General features: G+C 45.1%; 1 protein-coding gene and 1 pseudogene across 1 annotated transcript in view; both read left to right on the top strand.

Annotated features, from left to right (window-relative positions):
* The window catches only part of LOC126195601 (probable basic-leucine zipper transcription factor K), a 778,093-nt gene that overhangs the window by 270,127 nt on the left and 484,850 nt on the right, over positions 1-23,116 (top strand). The gene's annotated exons all lie outside the window — the stretch shown is intronic.
* On the top strand, positions 16,861-16,978 carry LOC126196014 (5S ribosomal RNA; annotated as a pseudogene).

The raw sequence follows: 23,116 nt of genomic DNA, 5'->3' as shown, positions 1-23,116 counted from the left end.
TGTTTGGAGGTATTTGGTGGTTACATCGCCTCAGTTCACGTTTCTGCATTTATCGCACGAAACTCGGAAAGGCTCGATTACCACACTACATGTCAGTGCTTGTATACCCTCGTCAGAGTCCTGTTACGTTGCATATACGCTGCAGGAATGCCCTGAAACGGAAAATTTTACATCGCCCCTTTATGTCAGGTAAGGCAACTGATCAACTGATGTGAGGTCATAAGTTCGTTACGGGGCCAGTACTTATTGTGGGCCTCGCAATGTTAACAGACTACGTCACAGTTCCCTACTCGTGCGAATACGCGATTTGCAACATAGTCAACGTTTTAAAACTCCGCACTAGGCACCGTCGATTGATCATTGGTGCTAGTGTTCCATTCGCGAAGTGGTTGCCGGATGAATTACAGGCAAACACACGAACAGCCAATTTTGACCACAAAACCGTTGGTGTGAAACAGGCTTAAGCTTCTATGCGGTGCGGTGAGGTGGGAGGGCCAGTGGTGATTTCACTGCTCGTCGTGCATATGCGCTTGGTGCCTACCGAGTGTTCTAGTAACCGGGACTGATGGCTTCGGGGCCACCAGTGATTTCCACAGCGATCGTTTTGCACCAGGTGGCGGGGGGGGGGGATTAGGGGGGGGGGGGGTTCAGGCTTAGCGCTATCACGTTTCCATTTCACGAATTTGACGACGATAACTCTGCTGCAGTTTTCCGAGCGTGGGCGTGCCGTCCCGGTGACCGGCAGCTGCAGCGGCAGCGGCAACGAGAAGAGAAGGGTCGGCCGGAAGTGGAGGCGGACGGACCCTGACCTACCCCAGCGGCGCCGAGGTCTGCCGGGTCAGGGTCAGAGCTGGCCGCACCCCGCCGGCTGCTGAGAGGGTGCCGCCAGGACCGAGACGCCGCGGGCGGAATGAACCCAAGGGGAGGGTGGTGCACACAGAGTGTAGGTAGTCTAACAGCATCTACGTCACAGGCACCGTCACCAAGCACTTCTTTATACTATCTCATCAAATGTATCCCGATACTCCTACGAGGAATTGGCCACTACATGTCACGAGAGGACGACCCGCCAGTATAAGAAGAGGCGGAGAGGATACGCAGAAACAGCAGAATCGGTCGGAAAGGGAAACTCAATCAGCTCGAACGTGAACTGGTCATTGGAAGTCATCAGTGTAACACATACGCCAGCGACGTTTCAACCCTTCTAAGGCTGTCCAAGTCGACTGTTGACGATGTGATTGTGAAGCGGAAACGCGAAGGGGCAATCACAGCCTAACCAAAAACAGCCAGACCTCACCTAATGTCAGACGCGGGCCCTCAAGCTTGTCGAAGGGTGGTTTTAGAAATCTTTTGGCAACAGCTGAAGGAATCACTAGTGACATCCAAAGTGCTACCAGCAGTCCAGATGGCACAGTGCCTGTGCGGTGAGAATTAAAAATAATGGGACCAATGGGACAGTAGCCCATCATAAGGCACACATTTGAAAACATTTATATATCCTGAGAGATGCTACCTTTGTTAGGAATCTGTGGCAGTTTCAGCGTCTTTGGATGTCTGAACATATGAGTGATATGTCACTCATCGGCTGCCTGAGGTTACTTTAGAAGTAGTCGACAAAAAAGAGAGAGAGAGAGAGAGAGAGAGAGAGAGAGAGAGAGAGAGAGAGAGAGAGAGAGAGAGAGTTGTAGAGAATTGTTTGGTCAGTGAGTGAGCAGCTTTGATGGCGGAGGTGCTGAATAGAGGATGCATTTTATTTGAGATACTCTCCGATGTAACTGGGAAAGAAGATGATTATGAGATGGTTTCGTAGAGATATTTGAAAATACTTATTTGCTGCAAGCGTTAGCCGAGTAATTATTGTAATGTAAAGATTCCATTTTGTTCAACAATATCTATGTTTTGGTATTGAAACAATCACTTATAAACCCACCATTATTGGTTAGTGTATTATAGCCTAACAAAAAAATGGCTCTGAGCACTATGGGACTCAACTGCTGAGGTCATTAGTCCCCTAGAACTTAGAACTAGTTAAACCTAACTAACCTAAGGACATCACACACATCCATGCCCGAGGCAGGATTCGAACCTGCGACCGTAGCGGTCTCGCGGTTCCAGACTGCAGCGCCAGAACCGCGCGGCCACTTCGGCCGGCGCTATAGCGTAACAGTTCATAATAGTTTGACCGTGTGCAACTGATAAAGGCTGATCGTTTAATATTATCGCGGGAGTTGTTTCGTGTCAAATCCAACAAAGCCAATTAGAATGTCAGGTAGCAATAATCGGTACATACTTGTTGTTAATGTTTAAACAGCACGAATGAGGTAGTTACTTCCTTCGTTTGTCAAGGAAGGCCGCGAGGTATTAGCCGAGCGGTCTTAGGCGCTGCAGTCATGGACTGTACGGCTGGTCCCGGCGGAGGTTCGAATCCTCCCTCGGGCATGGGTGTGTGTGTTTGTCCTTAGGATAATTTACGTTAAGTAGTGTGTAAGCTTAGGGACTGATGACCTTAGCAGTTAAGTCCCATAAGATTTCACACACATTTGAACATTTTTGACAAGGTAATAAGGGTTAACTCACCACATTTCGCCTATTAATGTCGTCAGAAGCCAATATTCTTCATGTGGCATTGAATGCACAATCCTCACTGCAGTCCAAACTGTGGGTATCCGGCGCGGTTGTCGCGTAAGCACGGAGCACCAATGAACACTTAAACACATCAACAAATCACTCGATTAACGCTATTTACGTATTTGCAGGAGGTGAGGCCCACGGCGTTGGATGACACACACAGCCGTTAAACAATAGTAAACGTGGTCACCGTTCTGCCGAAATCCGCCCTGCTCGCTTAGCAGCCAACAACTTACTTGGCCGGAGTCCCAACACTGACATCTCTCTGGCGCACCGGGTGCTCGGCTATCGTTAGAACCTGCTGCTACCTGCGTGAGGCGAAGATACATTGTTCTGAATACGTAGGGGGTGGTTGACACATTACAGTATCCAGGGCGAATTATCAGTCATGCGTTCAGAATCTTAATTCCTATTCACAACCCTCCATATTTAGTTAAAAGTACGTTACCGGAAAAGCAAAGAGTAAATTTGTAATTTAAATATTGTCTAAATCAATTCTCATTGTGTATGACAATGCCAAGAAAAGATCATAGTTTCATGTTACCGTGTTTTACGTCTGTGTTATTAAAGAGAAACAATTGTAAAGCGTAAAGACCTTTGTGAGATGGAATTAAGGAAGTGTACTTACTTGTAAAATTTTCACATAATTCGATAGATGCTTTTCCCTAACAGGGCACAGTTTTAATACGCGAGAATTAGCTAGTGTGTTGTGATTGTTTGATAACGAAGCTATTCTGTGTACTGTTGATAGCTATTAATTACATTCAATTTCATTTACAGGGTCAGATTCAGTTTAGAGTAATTGGTATCATATACATAGTAAGTGATTTACATAGTTAATGTTCATATTCAAAAAAAGAATATCAAATTCCATTCTACATCAGAATCCGTGGGAGGCACTGTAATTAGGGCACAGAACACTTGCTTTCACTTTGCAACAAATATATTGAGACGCTGTATTCTTGTAGAAACATAAAAGTTCACAATACCGCTTAATTGTGCAAACTATATAGTAATGCTAATAAGTAACAGTCTTAGTTAACAGGTTTTCTCAAACACAGTTTCTACGTTTTAGCATATAATTTTCAATTTCTGTACCCAAGGCTAAGTTATGCATTAGGTGACGTAAAGTACAATGTCGCTGGACGGTGGATGACCGAAACGTGTGACTTGGAGTGGTGAATCACCCTGCACTCTGTGACGATCCTGTGGAAGGGTATGAGTTTGCTGTATGCCTGGAGAAAGTTACCTGCGATCATCTGTAGTGCCGTCACTGGCGTAGAGACCAGGTGGTGGTACGGTATAGGCGTGTTTTTGTTGGTTTGGGTGTGGTCCCCTTATGCACTTAACAAAAAGCTAAATGTGGAAGTATTTGAACACACTTTACAGCATTGTGTGCTGCGAAGAGAACTGGAACAGTTCGGAGACGATGATTTATTCTACCATCATAACAATACACCCTATCAAATATTCAGCATCAGCGAGGCAATCGTTTCTGGAGATCAGCATCCTTGAAATGCTGTGGTGTGGTCAGAGTCCTGATCTGAATTCAATGGAACACCTCTGAAGTGAGGTTGAAAGTCGACTTCGTATCAGACCTCAGCGCCTAAAATGGCTAAGTTCTCTGGTAATGGTAATGTGTGTGAAATCTTATGGGACTTAACTGCTAAGGTCATCAGTCCCTAAGCTTACACACTACTTAAACTAAAGTATCCTGAGGACAAATGCACACACCCATGCTCGAGGAGGACTCGAACCTCAGCCGGGACCAGCCGCACAGTCCACGACTGCAGCGCCCTAGACCGCTCGGCTAATCCCGCGCGGCCTACGTTCTCTGGTCTCGGCTCTTGAAGAAGAATGTAATGCCATTCCTCCTCACACATTTAGACATCTCGTTGAAAGTGATTGCAAATGAGTTCAAGTCGTCATAAAGGCGAAGGGTGGAAGCACCCCATAGTAGTGACCACGCTACCGATGAAAAACTGCGTGCAGTTCGTCGTTGTTGGTGAACCTCTTATTCAGCATAACCTTTTTCATTGCGTGGAGGAGGACGTAGACGCTAGGAGCCAGATCTAGAGAATATGGAAGTATGGCGGCATGTTTGAATGCGTCGGCGGAGTTGCTGCAGTGAACTGCAGTACCGATCACTGTTGAGGGCCTAATTGTGAGGAAGCCAATACACCAGCTGCTTCCATTCCTAATTCCAGATCATAGGTGCCATTTGTTTCTGCACGAATAGTCCGGCTGTGGCTTCTTGGGATGAAGACTCCCAGTACCCATCCACTCCATACACTGGCATATCTTGTCTGGGGTCTGATGGCAGAATCATGACGCCTTGACGATGACCAGACGCTCAAAGAAGTCCGCTGGATGTGCACAGTACTCTTGTACCAACTGCTGGCCTTTCTCCAAACGCTTATGTTCCTGACCGAGAGAGGTGGCACAGTGGTTAACACACTGGGCTCGCATTTGGGAGGACGATGGTTTAATCCCGCGTCCGGCCATCCTGATTTAATTTTTCCGTGATTTCCCTAAATCGCTTCAGGCAAATGCCGGGATGGTTCCTTTAACAGGGCACGGCCGACTTCCTCCCCCATCCTTCCCCAATCCGATGAGACCGATAACCTCGTTGTTTGGTCTCTTCCCCCCCAAATCAATTCAATCTTCAAATCTTATGTTCCTGCACCATGGTGAGGGAATGTGGCACCCATTGTGCACACACGTTCTTAAGCTTCAGATCCTCATGGACGATGATTGGATGGTTTCCTGTGATAGACTTGTTGCATCCTCTGTTTCATCAAACGAGATTCGATTGTGCCAGATTATCAAGCCATTAACACATTGGGCATTATTTGGTCTGCGTGTTGTTGCTGGACGCCCAGTGCTTTTGCGTTTTTGAGCACAGCCACTACCGTCTTGAACTCTGATACGCAACGAAACACAAATCTGTGGCTGATGATGCTTCTGCACATATAGTTACTAACCCCTTCAGGATGCCTGAAGCAGTCACTTCTTCCCTCCAGAGAAACCACACCGCGCACCGTCGATGTTACTCAGTACTGGCAATGCGGCACAAATTTTGCTGCAGTGCGCTATGTATGGGAAGGAGCGGCAGCATGTGGTGGTAGTACGCAGTACTATATCTTCACACATACATCGACATACATTTCAGACCGCTACTTTCCACGAGCTATAGAGGGAGAGCCAATCAATTATTATACGAACTAACTAAACGTTAGGCTATGTCTTCTGAAGGCCTTTGGGTGGAATGTAGAATTGTGTGGAAGAGAAAGGTGGACGGTGGAGAGTTCAGCCAAGCAAAGAATACAAGCTTTTGTAATGTGGCACTAAGAAGAACGCTGAGGATTAAATCAGTAAACAGGATTATTAATGAAAAGATCCGAATCGAATTGGGGAGAGAAGAGATGTATTGCATAACATTATTTACAGAAGGGGCCAGCTGATAAAACACGTCCTCAGGCTTCACTGATACTCGCGTTTAATGATGGAAGGAAGAGTAGGTGGTGTGGGGAGAGGGGTAAAAATTGTAGAGGGAGACAAGCGGATGAATACAGTAAGCAGTTCCAAATGGATGTCAACTGCAGTAGCTACGTTGAGACGAAGAGGCTTGCACAGGACAGACTAGCTTGGTGAGTTGCATAAAACCAGCCTTCGTACCACCACCACCACCACCACCACCTCTACCTCTACCTCTATCATAACAACAACAAACAACAACCACGACGACGACGAAAACGACAAAGAACGCTCATTAGAAGAAGATGGAAATGATTTGGCCTACCAAGTAACTGCATTCTTTCCGAATGCGACTTAGTGCTCCATCTCGAACAACCTCGCCAGCGTCTGGACATTAAGACCCTAATATTCCTTCCCTTCTTTCGCTCTGTGTCGGTAATCGTACTGGAGAATATGTGAGAATTTTTTTCTCTAAAATTTATAGCTCTTAATGGAAGACTTGCTGTAATTTCATGCCAACCGAATCAGCAACTGTCCAACTACAGCTTCCAGTTTCTCGAAATCAGCAACTGTGCTCCTCAGTGGGAACCGCTCAAATAGATCTTCAGTTCCCCGCAGCTTTTGAAAGTTCGGTGTATCATTATCCGTTTAACGTGCCTGCTTGTAATTCAATTACTCTCGCGCTCTTGCTTGCATGCAGCGGACGTGTAATTACGGTTTTGATAACACGTTGCGGATTGGCTTAAGACGTCTAGCGTTTAGTACGGACTAAACTGATTAGTATTCGCAGCTGGATTTCTTGATACATCCACTTAAGAGTACACCGCATTCATTCGTGAAATCGTCGCACTCATAATTTCTCCATATCCGAGCGAAGCTTCTGATGTACCAGACATGCTTACGCCACGGACATTATCTCGCAGATAAGTTAAAATGCCCCGTCGTTCCCCGATTTAGGTTTTCCGTATTTTTCTAAATAATTCAAGACGAATGCCGAGTTTCATGACTGGAAAATGACCTGGGCTTTTTCCTTACACCATCTCTAATGACCTCGTCGTCGATGGTACATAAAAGTACTCGTCCACCTTCCTTCCTTCCTTCCTTCACTCCTTTTCATTGTGTTAAACACTGCTCTACCTCGTTCACTAAGCAACAGCACGCCACACTCAGAAGTATTGTACAAAAAATTGTACAAAGCTATCATATTTCATCCCTAACGATTTGAGATCAGTAGACGCAGTCTGTCAATTAACACGTAATTGCAATGGCGAGAAGAAATTGCCCTTAATTCGGTACTGTAAAGACGTCAGCAGACCTTAAAGTCTGCTTAGCTATATAACATTAGTTCCGCTGTATCCAAGAAAAATTATTATTAACTAAAACCACAAATCTTTGTTAAACAGCTTTTGGCTTTACTGTAGAAGTAGTAGGCCTACCACTAGATCGAAAACGTGTATCAACGGATACAGAAGGCAGATCTGTTCCGGACTATGGCTGTAATAGGCATGTTCAACCGACCAAATATACACTGTGCAGGCACACTGTGACCACCTGTCAAAAGCCTGAATAACCATCTTTTGTAGCGCGAGACGCGCAGAACGAGAGTCACTGAGATTCTGGAAGGTACGGACAGAGATGTGGAGCCATGCCGACTCCAATGCTATGGCCATATGCACTAGGTTTCTCGGTTGAAGATCCATGGTGCGAACAGCCCGATCGAGATGGTCCCACAGATCTCGATCGGTTTCAAATCTGGGTAGTTTGGTGGCGAGGAAGTGTGGTTCAAAATGGTTCAAATGGCTCTGAGCACTATGGGACTTAACATCTGAGGTCATCAGTCCCCTAGAACTTACAACTACTTAAACCTAACTAACCTAAGAACATCACACACATACATGCCCGAGGCAGGGTTCGAACCTGCGACCGTAGCAGTCGCGCGGTTCCGCACTGAAGCGCCTAGAACTGCTCCGTCACCGCGGCCGGCGGGAAGTGCGGTAACGTCAACGCGTTGCTCTTCGAACCACGCATGTACACTGCAAGCTGTGTGACACGTTGCATTGTTCTGCTGGTAAATGCCATCGTGCCGAGGAAAAACGAGTTGCATCTAGGGATGGACATAGTCCCCAAGAATAGATGCATACGTGTCTTGATCCATTGTGCCTTTCACAATGACGAAATAACTCAGGGAATTCCTTGAAAACATAACCCAGATGCTAACACCCTCTCCTGGTCCCAAGCTGTTTGCTTTCACATATTTCACCCCGTACACGCCAATGATCATCTGTCCGATGGAGTGTAAAACGTGATTCATCTAAAAAGGCCATCTGTCTCTAATCAGTGGACGCCCAGCTGCGGTAATGGTGTACAAATTCGTCGCCGATGAAGAGCACTTAGCATTGGTGCCTGGACCAGGTGTCTGCTGCAGAGGCTCACGTGCAGCAATGTTCGCTGAACTGTCGTTGAGGAGACACTGCTGGTAGCCCCTTGATTCAGCTGGGCGGCCAATTGCTCAACAGTTGCACTTCTGTTCGCCCGTATACATCTCCGCAGCCGTAGTTCACCCACCTCATCTATAGATTAAATGAATTTGCAATTGCGAATAGAAGAAAATGAAAATTTGTGCCGGACTGGGATTCGAATCCGAATTTCCCGCTTATCGCGAGCGGTCGCCTTACCATTTGGCTATTCGTGCTTGACCCACAGCCAGACCAAAACTTCCATATGTCGTCAAACATGCGTCTCCGACCTGTTCTCGTACATCCACCATGTCTATTTCCGTACAGGTCAGACGTTGTACTTGAAAGTTGCTTGCCCGGTATCGGCAGATAAATAAGATATTGCAGAGTCTGTGTTATTGTGATTAAGATGCAGTGTTCCTTTGGACATGCACTGCAGTATCGTACATGTCATCTATGGTTCGTGATGCACCACAGTAGCCTCGGTGCCGGGTTTGTATTGTATTGTATTGTATTGTATGTTAACCGGGGCCCTAGAGGCTCCATCCGACCGCTTTGGTCCACAACCTCACGACGACTACCGCAATCCACTTCACCCCTCTGCCGCCCCGCACCGAATCTTTGAGGGTTATTGTTCGTTTAGGCCCCCAGTGGACCCCCCCAGGGAACGTCTTACTCCAGACGAGTGTAACCCCTATGTTTGCGTGGTAGAGTAATGGTGGTGTACGCGTGTGTGGAGAAATTGTTTGCGCAGCAATCGCCGACATAGTGTAGCTGAGGCGGAATAAGGGGAACCAGCCCGCATTCGCCGAGGCAGATAGAAAACCGGCTAAAAACCGTCCACAGACTGGCCGGCTCACCGGACCTCGACACAAGTCCGCCGGGCGGATTATTGCCGGGCACCAGGCGTTCCTTCCCAATTCGGAAAGCCGTGCGTTACACCGAACGACTAACCGGGCTGGCGTGCCGGGTTTGGATAGTGCAGTTTTGTCATGGGCGGTATACTTTAACCATGGCTACACACTAACAATGTACAAACATAGTCGTTTCGGAAAGGCTTTCACCCTTGCCCCGAAAGCCAATGATCACTCCTTTTTGGACGTCGGATAAATCGCTTCGTTTCCGCTTTACGAGAACGACTGGACTATTTTCGCACATGCTTTGTATACCCTCCCTTGCCAGTGCTACCACATGCCGTCAGTGAGTGGTTATTCCACGTTGACGTCGAACATGGGCGGTGGTCACATTGATGTGACTGGACCGTGTGTAAATTAAGTACAGTGACCACATGCATAGAAAAATACAGGAACTTAGATAACGACAGAATGTAATAGTACAGCACAGAGATTTAAGGCAGCGACACCACGATAATTCAGAGATGGTCCTTAGATCCAGTCAATCATCAGGATTGAGGGACGAACACGGTGAGCAGCAACCTGCAGCTGTTTTCTGATGACGATGTGGTCTACGGGAAGGTGGTGTCGTTGAATGACTATGTAACATACGAGGTGATTTACGCAAGATTAGTTGGTGTGATACATGATAGCGTGCTATAAATGCAGAAAAATTTAAGTTAATGTGAATGAGTAGGAACAACAATCCGGCAATATTCGAACACAGCGTTAGGAGTGTGGCGCTTGAATCAGTCAGATCGATCAAATAATTAGGCTGCGAGGTGCCGGGGCTAGCAGTGTATTTAACACTAAATTCATCTAGAATCTTCATATGGAAATGATGCTCTAAGCCCCCCTTTTCTAACTCCGACTTTTGCTGCTGCACATAGATTAAGAAGAAACGCGAACTGACTGTAATCGACCCTGCAAGTGGAGTAGAAAAAAGTTTGGTACCTGCAGTAATTTAATTGGATAGAAATTAATTAAATAAAGGAAAGTTTCATTAATGTAGTGAGAAATGAAAGGGTTGCTCTACCGATTAACAGAACGAAACTTCTGTCCAAAATAACAATTTGACTTATTATGACTAAACTCAAAGTAATAAACAAAACACATGAAACATTTACAATACATCAAATTGGATACTCAAATACACTCCTGGAAATGGAAAAAAGAACACATTGACACCGGTGCGTCAGACCCACCATACTTGCTCCGGACACTGCGAGAGGGCTGTACAAGCAATGATCACACGCACGGCACAGCGGACACACCAGGAACCGCGGTGTTGGCCGTCGAATGGCGCTAGCTGCGCAGCTTTTGTGCACCGCCGCCGTCAGTGTCAGCCAGTTTGCCGTGGCATACGGAACTCCATCGCAGTCTTTAACACTGGTAGCATGCCGCGACAGCGTGGACGTGAACCGTATGTGCAGTTGACGGACTTTGAGCGAGGGCGTATAGTGGGCATGCGGGAGGCCGGGTGGACGTACCGCCGAATTGCTCAACACGTGGGGCGTGAGGTCTCCACAGTACATCGATGTTGTCGCCAGTGGTCGGCGGAAGGTGCACGTGCCCGTCGACCTGGGACCGGACCGCAGCGACGCACGGATGCACGCCAAGACCGTAGGATCCTACGCAGTGCCGTAGGGGACCGCACCGCCACTTCCCAGCAAATTAGGGACACTGTTGCTCCTGGGGTATCGGCGAGGACCATTCGCAACCGTCTCCATGAAGCTGGGCTACGGTCCCGCACACCGTTAGGCCGTCTTCCGCTCACGCCCCAACATCGTGCAGCCCGCCTCTAGTGGTGTCGCGACAGGCGTGAATGGAGGGACGAATGGAGACGTGTCGTCTTCAGCGATGAGAGTCGCTTCTGCCTTGGTGCCAATGATGGTCGTATGCGTGTTTGGCGCCGTGCAGGTGAGCGCCACAATCAGGACTGCATACGACCGAGGCACACAGGGCCAACACCCGGCATCATGGTGTGGGGAGCGATCTCCTACACTGGCCGTACACCACTGGTGATCGTCGAGGGGACACTGAATAGTGCACGGTACATCCAAACCGTCATCGAACTCATCGTTCTACCATTCCTAGACCGGCAAGGGAACTTGCTGTTCCAACAGGACAATGCACGTCCGCATGTATCCCGTGCCACCCAACGTGCTCTAGAAGGTGTAAGTCAACTACCCTGGCCAGCAAGATCTCCGGATCTGTCCCCCATTGAGCATGTTTGGGACTGGATGAAGCGTCGTCTCACGCGGTCTACACGTCCAGCACGAACGCTGGTCCAACTGAGGCGCCAGGTGGAAATGGCATGGCAAGCCGTTCCACAGGACTACAATCAGCATCTCTACGATCGTCTCCATGGGAGAATAGCAGCTGCATTGCTGCGAAAGGTGGATATACACTGTACTAGTGCCGACATTGTGCATGCTCTGTTGCCTGTGTCTATGTGCCTGTGGTTCTGTCAGTGTGATCATGTGATGTATCTGACCCCAGGAAAGTGTCAATAAAGTTTCCCCTTCCTGGGACAATGAATTCACGGTGTTCTTATTTCAATTTCCAGGAGTGTAAATGCTGTGAAGGTGAAGTTGTCCATAAACTATATTGTGACATTTATGACCAAATGGTATGTGGAGCCAATTCCTTGCAGCTCAAATCTTCAGAGACACACCCAGCCAACCCAACATTAATTGCTGCTACAGTAGTGATAACTCAAACAATGAACACCCAAGACAGAACAAAGTTAGAAAAGACGAATAGATGCGCTCTGCTGAGCTCTGATTATTGCCTAGCAAATTCCCCTGATTTGCCGGTGCTGCGGACGTACATTACCAAGCTGTCTTCTTAACTGCAAGGACACGATCTGGCGTACCGGAAGCGATGGCTGATTGCTTCGACGTCCCGTCGTGGTGATGATAATGTCGCGAGTATAGCCCGAAACAAATTATCCTGGTGTGGTTGTTCCAGACTAAAGCCTTCCTATCAATACAAATACGCCTCTGAGGGAGACGAAGAAGGCTCGCTACACAATCACTGACGGTACAGTGAGTGATTTTAACAAGAGAAGTCACACAGTAACTCCGATACAGTCAACTTTAGCCAAAACTGCTGAAGACGGACAACATAGGCCGCTTGTACGCAGAACGCTCAATTGCCAGCTGTACTCGGAAAGTTAGGTTGAAGTCGAAACTTCAGCAACTTCGTCAAACAGTTACAATTAAATGAAAGTATATTAGACAGCCAATGGAAGGCAGACTGTCCAGAGCACCGAGAGCTCAGTCTTGTAACCTACTGCGACCGAAAGGCGAAAACCGAACACAGAACATTCCCGCCTCCACGACAGTGGCCGTGGTTAAACGTTCCAATCAGCAACTCGAAAACCGGCGGAAAATTTCACTCTATTGCCGACGCATGACTATTCCTCCAATGGATATACTTGGCGCCAATTTCTGCACCGATTTTGCTACGTCACGGAGCTATCCCCTGTGCAAGCCAATCACAGTTATGATTTTGCGGAAAACGCGGGAATTTGCCCGCCAAGACTGCCTGGGAACACAAGTCATTCCCACGCCTCGCTGGTAGCCCTCCAGAAAGTGTTTTCAGTAAGTTTCTGCGAAGTAACGGAATCTCTAGCCCAGCCGCTCCATCAGGCCCCTGGGGCGTGGCGCCCCCGCTCTTATGACAATGTCGGCCTCTGGAAAGCATCCACTCGACTCGCTCACACCCGTCGGCTTAACCCTTTCAAGATCAGCACAACCCGCATGTCACCGGACCACCTGGGTGACAAGAGATGCTGCATGGGAAGCCTGGATGTGAAGGAATAGCAACTTTTCACCGCATGCAATTAAAGAGGTACATCGAATTACTCAGAGTAAGATAGAAATATGAGAGGGGGCTCATGCCACCTCTCAACGTGTATGAAATGGAATGAACATGTAAGGACGGTAGTAGCGAAGGCGAATGGCCGACACCGATTTATTGGGAGAATTTTATAAAAGTGTAGCTCATATATGAAGGAGACCGCGTATCGAACACTAATACTACCTGCTCCTCAGGAACGCTTGAGTATTTGGGATCCCCATCAGCACAAATTAAATGAACACACAGAAGTAATTCAGAGACAGGCCGCTAGATATGCTACTGGTATGTTCGATCAGCATGCTACCGTTACGGAGATTCTTCATGAACTCAAATGGGAATCCCTGGAGGGAAGACAACGCTCTTTCGTGACATACTATTGAGAAAATATGGAGAACAGGGATTTAAAGCTGAGTGCAGGACGGTTGTACTGACAGTAACTTCCATTTCGCGTAATGACCACGAAGATACGGAAGCATATAGAGAGTCGTCTTTCCCTCGCTGGTTTTGCTTGTAGAGCTGGAAAGGGAATTACTAGTAGTAGCTTGCGGAGTAGACCATCTATATCGATGTATATCGAGAAGAATGTGGTGAATACTATAGACTCTTTCCTCAGTTACTGGAACAACCAGACATGTTTTGCGAACATAATGGAGTCAAAAGAGAAACATTCTATTACGTAATCAAGATGATTTGTGGTGACATCGCCGGTCTTGGTGGCCGAGCGGTTCTAGGCGCTTCAGTCTGGAACCGTACGACCGCTACGGTCGCAGGTTCGAATCCTGCCTCGGGCATGGATGTGTGTGACGTCCTTAGGTTAGTTAGGTTTAAGTAGTTCTAAGTTCTGGGGGACTGATGACCTCAGCTGTTAAGTCCCATAGTGCTCAGAGCCATTTTGTGGTGATATGTAAAAGCAATCCAGCATCACAATATGCACTTCAGCGGAAGAGATGCACCAGTTCACACCTTACAAAACACATGAAACTCGTGAAATGAAATCAAATCGTACTGAACAAAAATAATTCTAATACGAACTCACAGAAAATATACGACGTATTCAGACGTAGGGTACTCGCACTAACTGAAATGAGATATAAATTGCTCCCGGCCCTTTCCCATAGTTAAGCTGTGGAAGGACAAACAACTGAGTTAACTAAATGAAACGTTAATACACTTGATCGCACTCCCCAACTGAAAATAATTTTATGCTATGATTTACCATGGCTAGACGTGAAGGAAGCATTATCATCTCAACTAAAGCAAAAATATTACACATTCCGACTTCCAAACTCCAAACTCGCATTACTGATGCTGGTCGAAGACCAAGTGAACAGTCCCACTTCACGCTACCGGCCCGAGATCCACAGGTAGCAGCGGAAATGGCCATAGGAAACACATTCCGGCTACCTGTACCAACTTACACAACAGCTGCTGACCAGTGTCCTGTCACGTCTCTTTGGCCAAGCAGAGCGCTACCTCAGCTCTACACAAAAGCGTAGACTGCCACTACCACTCAAACACCCCGTGCCCGTGTGCCAAAGTACACACACACACACACGCTGCAGCACATGAGATAAGGAAAGTGGACACAGAATTATTGCAGGGGACATAGAAATGTAGTATCGATATATAATGAACATACACTGTAATGTTCTTTAAAAATAATTATGTTGAATGACCTGTGCACATAACAAATAACTTTTTTTAAATAAATTTTTTAATGACTGACTGACAACTGCGGAATGGATATCGAACTCGATTTATCGTGTAGCGTACTGTAAATGCAAGTGGTGTGCTTACTCTGTGTTATTGTTAGCAAAACCTTTATACGAACTGTTGGGGCAATGCAACTCCCAACACCAATAGAGAAGTAAAGTCACTGCAAAATACATTCAGCCCCTTAGGCACTAAATCCTCTGGCCCTGTTCAGAAATGAGAACTGTGCACATAACAAATAAATTAAATTGCCTTACCTATGCAGCAGCAACGGAGGAACGCTATATATTCTGGTCTGTCATAAAAAGTAAATAAATATGCTAACTGGCTCAGCGATAGGCAATGCTGGCTGTAATACTATGAAATGCACATAAAATTGTTTTAGCTGATAAATGAAAACATTTATGAAAAATCTAACTTCTTTGAAAAACTTGTGACCTGGACAGGCAGGCGGTACTGATTGCGGTTTTTGGCAAAAATTGCAATTTAAGTTTCTTTTCAAAAACATCTGACAATTGAAGTTACGTTACTTACAATTGATTCACAAACAATAAGATTTAAACAGCAGCCGCGCGGGATTAGCCGAGCGGCGCTGCAGTCATGGACTTTGCGGCTGGTCCCGGCGGAGGTTCGAGATCTCCCTCGGGCATGGGTGTGTGTGTTTGTAGTTAGGATAATTTAGGTTAAGTAGAGTGTAAGCTTAGGGACTGATGACTTTAGCGGTTAAGTCCCATTAGATTTCACACACATTTGACAATTTGAACAATTTAAAGAGCAATTATTATCTAACCTCACCAATCTAACATGCAAATCATCAAATTACATGTATCTCTCTTAATAAATCATAGAAACATTACAAAAGTGAAGTATCTGACTAGTCTTTTTTATCAAATCAGTTTACGTACATTCTGGAATTATTCAACAATTACAAATTATCAGCCAACTCATCTATACAACGCGCTCCTAAAACAAAAATCATAATTATTTAACATTTTTACCTTGCTTCCATGTTCAACAATATTGACACACCTACATTAATCTAACACTTGGTGGCTTCACACAGCACACCACAAAAACTGCCTACTCCATCGTCTTTCCCTCACCGACAGCCACCTTCAACTGTGCGCCAAGCGCTCTCTTACTCCAGCTCTATTATAATTCCAGACCTAAAGCAGTATCTCTGGGTCTTCGGTGTTACACAGGCAGCGATATAAAGCCTGTCAAAGACATACATCGTTTATAAAATCATATTCGGATGCCACGTACAAATGTGCCCCAGTAGACTCCTTTCAACGCTTATAGATGTGTGAAATGTAAATTATAAGTTGAGAAAATACGATACATGAATATTAAAGCGCCGCTGGGCTACCTAATGAAACACTCAACTGTTCATCCTTCTCTCCAGAATCCAGAGCACAGATGCACCAACAAATTGAGGTGCTACGAAGTATAGGAAGACCGAAGGTAGCTCAATAGGGTCAATGGAACGCTTCACATGCGACGTTTCAACGTCTTAATGTATGTACTAAAGTTTTCGGCTGAAGAGGGCGAAATTGCCCCGCTGACAGCCCTTCATGGGACGTGGTGAATGAAATAACAATAAAGATAATCATGTAACACAATACCACAGAGATTTAGGACTTCCAGAACCCTGTCAATCGACATGGCACATTAGCGCCAGGATTGTTAATTTTTTAAATATTGTACACAGTAATCAAAAAGTTAAACATAACTTGCAAACTAACATACTTCTTTTCACAAAATCTCTTCACCTTCTCGCTGAAGTATCCTTCACTGTCTTTTTTCGCCGCCTTAGGTTCTAGTTTGCCAACGGGCTTTTCGCAGTGGTAACACCGGTTCCCGTCAGATCACCGAAGTTAAGCGCTGTCGGGCTGGGATAGCACTTGGATGAGTGACCATCCGGTCTGCCGAGTGCTGTTGGCAAGCGGGGTGCACTCAGCCCTTGTGAGGCAAAACAGAAGAGATACTTGATTGAGAAGTAGCGGCTCCTGTCTCGAAAACTGACATACGGCCGGGCGAGCGGTGTGCTGACCACATGCCCCTCCAGATCCGCATCCATTGACGCCTATGAGGTGAGAATGACACGGCGGCCGGTCAGTACCGTTGGGCCTTCATGGCCTGTTCGGGAGGAGTTTTTTTTGTTTTGTTTTAGGTTCTATTGGTTTTAGGGAAAATGACTGACAATCGCCAAATCACAGGAAAACAATGATTCTTCAGTTTCTCTAGACGTATTTGTTGCTCGGACAGTCCACGGGTGTACTGTCGGTTCATTGTGTGCGTAGGGCCCGTTGGACACTTTGAACCGGAAGTACATCCGTGGACTGTTCGATCTACAGTCTAACGCTGCACGCTTCAACTATTTCCGAAATCTTTCAGTTATGTGCAACCATTTATCCTCAACTTTTATTGAAAGAGGAAGATAGTTAAATCTTCCGGTCAGTGTAAAATTTATCTACCACGTAATGAAACTACAGAATTTCAGTCGCTTCTTTCTGAAAATGCCGGAGACTTTCTCAGAATAGTGATATGCTGTTGTAGAGGAATCCCTAGGAAACGGGTCGTCGAGAATACTCGTACAAGCAGTTTATTCATAGATGTCGATTGACGGTATTAAGAGTTTATTAAAAATAATTGCCTATGAGACGGCACGAGACATGGAAATCTCGTTTCCGAAGCGTAACGCTGTAGTAAATCGATCAGTCAGAGAGAAACAGAAACAGCTTCCACACAACATTTGATCAGCATCTGCTTATCTAATCTGTGTGTTCAAAACATTAGACGGTTATTATTTTATCTCCTCTTCATTATTACTATGTTTTTTCGTAATTCCCTACATACAAGTGTCGATACCGTTTGTCTGCAGGCGAACGCCGAATTCGTTCTTGTTCGGTGTCAGGCAGGGCAACTTTCGCACAGCCAGGGCCGTGTCCAATTGCAGGTTAAAAAGAACTTCGAACGAGATCGAAATAATTAGCTGTTTAAGTTACATGTCAATCTTGATTCAGCTATCAAGTAAGGGGGTCGAATGCCTCGCACAAGGCAGTTTTTGTCTTCGCGTTGGCTCATGTCAAGTATAAAGATCTGGCTCTTAAGCTAACGAATGGACCAGTCAGCATGATGCTTGCATAAGGGCTCCGAGTGACGCAAGACTTTCGCTGGAGATAACAAAAAGAGCATGGGAACCGCAGTTGCTCCAGGCGTCCACTATCTCATATTAGGGAATGAAATTCGAAAGACTAAAGAAAGAGTAAAAACAACAGTAATCCTGAGAGGTTATAGTTATAATACAATGTTAATGGACATGATGGAGGCTTCGTAGTGAAACACTGTAAACAAGAAGACGCACTTCCTGCCTACGTTTCGTGCTAGGTGCAAAGAATTCAATTGTCACACACGTAATCAGTTCACAAATTCAACCACAGCAACACACATGAAAAACACTCGGCTCACATCACAAACATAGAAGAACGGATTAAGATAATCCATTACTTTTTCTAACCCTTAAAATTATACTAGATCTCAACAAATTCCTCTTTTTCAGAAATACTTCTCTTGCTGCAACTAGTCTGATTTTTATATTTTCTCTAATTCGGCCATCTTCAGTTATTTTGCTACCCAAATAGCAAACTCCTCCACTAACTTTAGTGTCTCATTTCCTAATCTAATTCCCTCAGCATTGTCTGATTTAATTAGAGTACATTGCATTAGCCTTGTTTTCATTTTGTTAATGTTCATCGTATAACATCTTTTCAAAGTACTACACATTCTACTCAACTAATCTTCCAAGTCTTGTGTTGTCTTCGACACAATAATTAAGCCATCGGCAACTCTCAGACTTTTAATTCTTCTCCTTGAACTTTAATTTCTACTGCAACTTTCTTTGGTTTCCTTTAGCGCTTGCTCTATGTACCGATTGAATAAAGTCTGGGGTAGGTTACAACCCTGTCTCACTCCCTTCTCAACCAATAACAGCGGTATTGTTTCTGTACAATTTGTAAACAACCTTACGCTGCAATTATTTTATTTCTGGGATCTTCACAATGTCAAAGAATGTATTACGGTCAATACTGTCAAAACTTTCTCTAAATCCACTAATACTATAAACGTAGGTTTGCCTTTTTTCAACCTATCTTCTAAGATAAGTCGAATGGTCAGTATTGCCTCGCGTGTTCCTACATCACATATCTTCGGAATAAAAACTGATCTTCCCAAAAGTGGACTTCTACTTGTTTTTTCCAGTCGTCTGTAAATAAATCGTGTCAATATATTGCAACCAGAACTTAATATTGGCTCGGTAGTATTTACGCCTGTCATTGCCTGCGTTCCTTAGATTTACAGTTATTACGTTCATTTTGAAGTCTAAGTATATTTCCTTTTCATATGTCCTGCATACAGTGTGGAATTACCAATTGCTGACGATTTGTAGATCTTCTAGCTCTCCTCTGCAAATCAAAGACAAACAGCTGAACATCAATTCAGAAAAAAAAAAAAAGCGAAATACTGAATACGAAAAATAAACCCTTAAAAACTTAAAAATGTTTCGTGTTAGAACACTTTGAAAGGTATATTCGGATTCTACACACTAAAATATATACTAGTTGATGTATCACATCCCAGATGCAAAATGGCTGTTCACTAGTGTTGTTACTCTCTGTTGTGTTGGAAACAGTGCACTGCTACCAGTATTTTGTTATGTGGAGTTATACTTAACCAGTAAACCTGTAGTCTGTTAAAAGTATTCCAAATGGAGTCTCATTGTTATTAGATGTTACTGATGTAAACTTTGTTCTTTAATGAGCATCAGTTGACCGATGACCAGTACAGTTTTATCATACGGGGACCCAGAATCTGTCATGGATTACCACTGCACCTTTTGACCACACTTTTACCATACACAGCCACAAAGAATGTAACCAAGCTATCATTATATGAAAGTTAACTAAAACATGGGGGCCTCTTAAGTCTGTTGTTATATAAAAATGCAGTAACAGTCTAACCTTCACTGTATACAAACGCAGAAAGCTTAAACAAGATACTCTTCAATGAAATTTGATTGACTAGCAATAAGCACATTATCTAAAGTAAGTGCTCCCACAAACTTTTATATTCTACTACACATTCAAGAGATATTTCTAATCTAAACCAACTTTTAAAATATAGATATACTATTTTGCAGTAATCACTGATAATATGGTATGCCCGTGTTACCATAAGTCTTCTGTTCATAAACTATTTTGTATGACCATAGTGAGTGGTAGAGTTTGTGTAGCCATCTCATCTATTTTGCATTTCTGGTTTATTGCTGTAGAGTGCTGCAAATAATATCGAACCAGTGATTCAGAGCATTTCTATTTCGATTACTGTGCGCTGTCACTGTTCGCAGGAGTTGTTGGCTGATATTAATCTGGCGATCGTGATTTATTCAGTTATTAACTGAATAAGGGCGTTGCCGGTATATATTTATTCCTATCTTCTATTAGCATTTCTCCTCCTTCCCATTGTCTCTGTCCATCTCCTCCTCCTCTTCCTACTCCTCCTCCCCCTCCCCTCCCCCTCTCTCTGTCCATGTTCTCCTCTCTCCTTTCTCTGTCCATCTCCACCTCCTCCACTCTCTGTCATCCTCCCCTTTTCCTTCTCTGTCCATCTCCTTCTTCGCCCTCTGTCTGTCTATCTACTGACCCCCTTCTTCTATCCACGTTATCGCCCCCACAGCAATATGTGGTTTCTGGTTCTTATACCACAGTAATTCATTTCAGATAGTAAGTATTATGTACAAAGTTTAGTTGAAGTCGATCCATTGGCTTAGGAGGAGCTTTTTACCCGCTGGATTGTCCGCATATGTACGTGTCACGTGTATTTAACACACTCCACACATGTCTGTACACACATTTCACCTGTATCTGTAGCAAGTTTCACTCTGCTCTTTCGTTTTCACGCAGATCAATGTTTATGATGTCGTATCTGATTAACTACGTGTCCTACAATGAAATATTTTTGCGTGTACTTTCAGTGACATTTGTTAATACTCTCTGCGAAATGGGTTGTGAATAAAGTTAGTAGTATAGAAGTAATGTATGATGCAACAGTTTCACTGCATGAACAACGAAAATATAGTAAGAGATAATGTTCTTTTCTTTCGTCATTTTGCGGAGAATGTCAGCGAGAAAGAGTTTCGTAAGGTTTTAAAATTATGTGTAGAGTTTGTTTGCAGGCCACAAAGTGATCTTTATCTCAAATACTGAATGAACATTGTCTGGCGCACCACGAAGGATTTAACCGAAAGGAACGCAAATCGGGAGATGTATATGTACAAACTAACAGATGATTACAATTTCAGAAAAATTGGTTAAGTTATTCAAGAAAAAGAGCTTCACAAATTGAGCAAGTCAATAACGCGTCGGTCCATCTTTGGCACTTATACAAGTTTTTATTCGGCTTAGCATTGAATGACAGAGTTGAACAATAACGTGCCAAATTTTGTCCAACTGGCGCGTTGGATTGTCAGAACCGCGACCTGGTTGGAGGGCTATGCCTGTAATGCTCCAAACGCTCTGTATTGGAGAGACGTCCGGCGACCTTGTTGACAAAGGTAGGATTCGGCGACCATGAAGACAAGCAAATGAAACTCTCGCCGTATGCTTGCGTGCATTAATTTGCTGAAACGTAAGCAAGCTCAGGGTGGCTTGCCACGAAGGACAACAAAATGGGGCGTAGAATATCGTCTACGTACTGCTGTGTTGTAAGGGCGCCGCGGATGGCAACCAATGGGGGTCCTGCTATGAAAAGAAATGGTATCGCTCCTCGTTGTCGGGCCGTATGCTGGGCGACAGTCACGTTGGTATCCCACCATCCTGAACATGACTGTAATTGATAGCAATGGAACTGTCTGGAGTGAAGCGTCCCGCTTCCTACTAGGCCTGGATGACCAACGAAGACGTTTCTGGAGACGCCCTAGAAAACGTTTAGGTATCAGCTTGACTGTCCCCCACCATATGGCCCAACAGTCATTTCTTTTCATAAGAGGATCCCTTCGGATTTCATCCGCGGCGCCCTTACAGCACAGCGCGCTACGGCGACTCTGTTCTATATCTCCTTTTGTTGCCGTATATGGCAAGCCATGCTGGGCTTACGTTTCAGCAAGATAATGCCCGCCCACACACAGCGAGAGCTTCTACTGTTTATCTTTGTGCTTGCTAAACCCTGTCTAGGCCAGCGAGGTCGCCAGCCTGCTCGTGAGTTTGGCGATCTAAAGCGCCAATTAGAGGAATTTGGCACGACATCCCGCAGGAGGACATCAACAAAACCACTACTCAATACCAAGCCTAATAACTGTTTGCATAATGGCAGAGTTGAACCAACGCTTTATTGACTCGTGAAGCTCCTTCTCTTGAATAAACCATTCAGTTTTTCTGAAAATGTAATCATTTCTTTTTCTATACATGAACATCACACCTACCGATATCCGTCCCATTGTGATAATTCATTCGTGGTCAGTTTTTCTCTGTCTTAGAGTGTCTTTAACATACAGACCTTCCAGCCAATCACAATAAAGTGCAGCACGTAGGTTTTATCACTGGCTATTTCCTGCTACTGCTCACGACGCTTCTCTAGGGTCTTCTTTCTCTTGGAGGACTTCGAGAACTACCTCTGCAACGGATGCTGGAATCATCAACCGTCATGGTGAAAAACTTGCTCTTAATATCAATCTTGTTGGCTCCGATCACCACCGTTTATAAGGATCAGGGAAAGTCCGACCCTTCATCTGCATACGAACAAAATATCCCTTCGCTCTGGAAGCGGAATATGCCTGATCGAAAGAAGGCTAGCTCATATGGGCGGCCAAAAAACGGTGTGTTCGAGGACAACTCATTTCATTTCGGAGTAGTAGAAAATTTAGTCCCTTCTGCTGTTAGTGCGTTCCAGCGGAAGTATCAACAGTCCACAAAATTACGTAACGGAACGCTATACTGACTACGTCTGCTTCCCAGAGAGTCTGAGGTTCGCTTCTGACTTCTTCTCGAGAGAAATGCGTCGGCGCGTTTGTTAGTGCAGGAATGTGAA

The sequence above is a fragment of the Schistocerca nitens genome, chromosome 7, assembly GCF_023898315.1.
Source record: "Schistocerca nitens isolate TAMUIC-IGC-003100 chromosome 7, iqSchNite1.1, whole genome shotgun sequence".
Classification (NCBI taxonomy): domain Eukaryota; kingdom Metazoa; phylum Arthropoda; class Insecta; order Orthoptera; family Acrididae; genus Schistocerca; species Schistocerca nitens.
The sequence above is the reverse complement of the archived record's forward strand: the minus strand, read 5'-3'. Positions and strand labels throughout refer to the sequence as shown.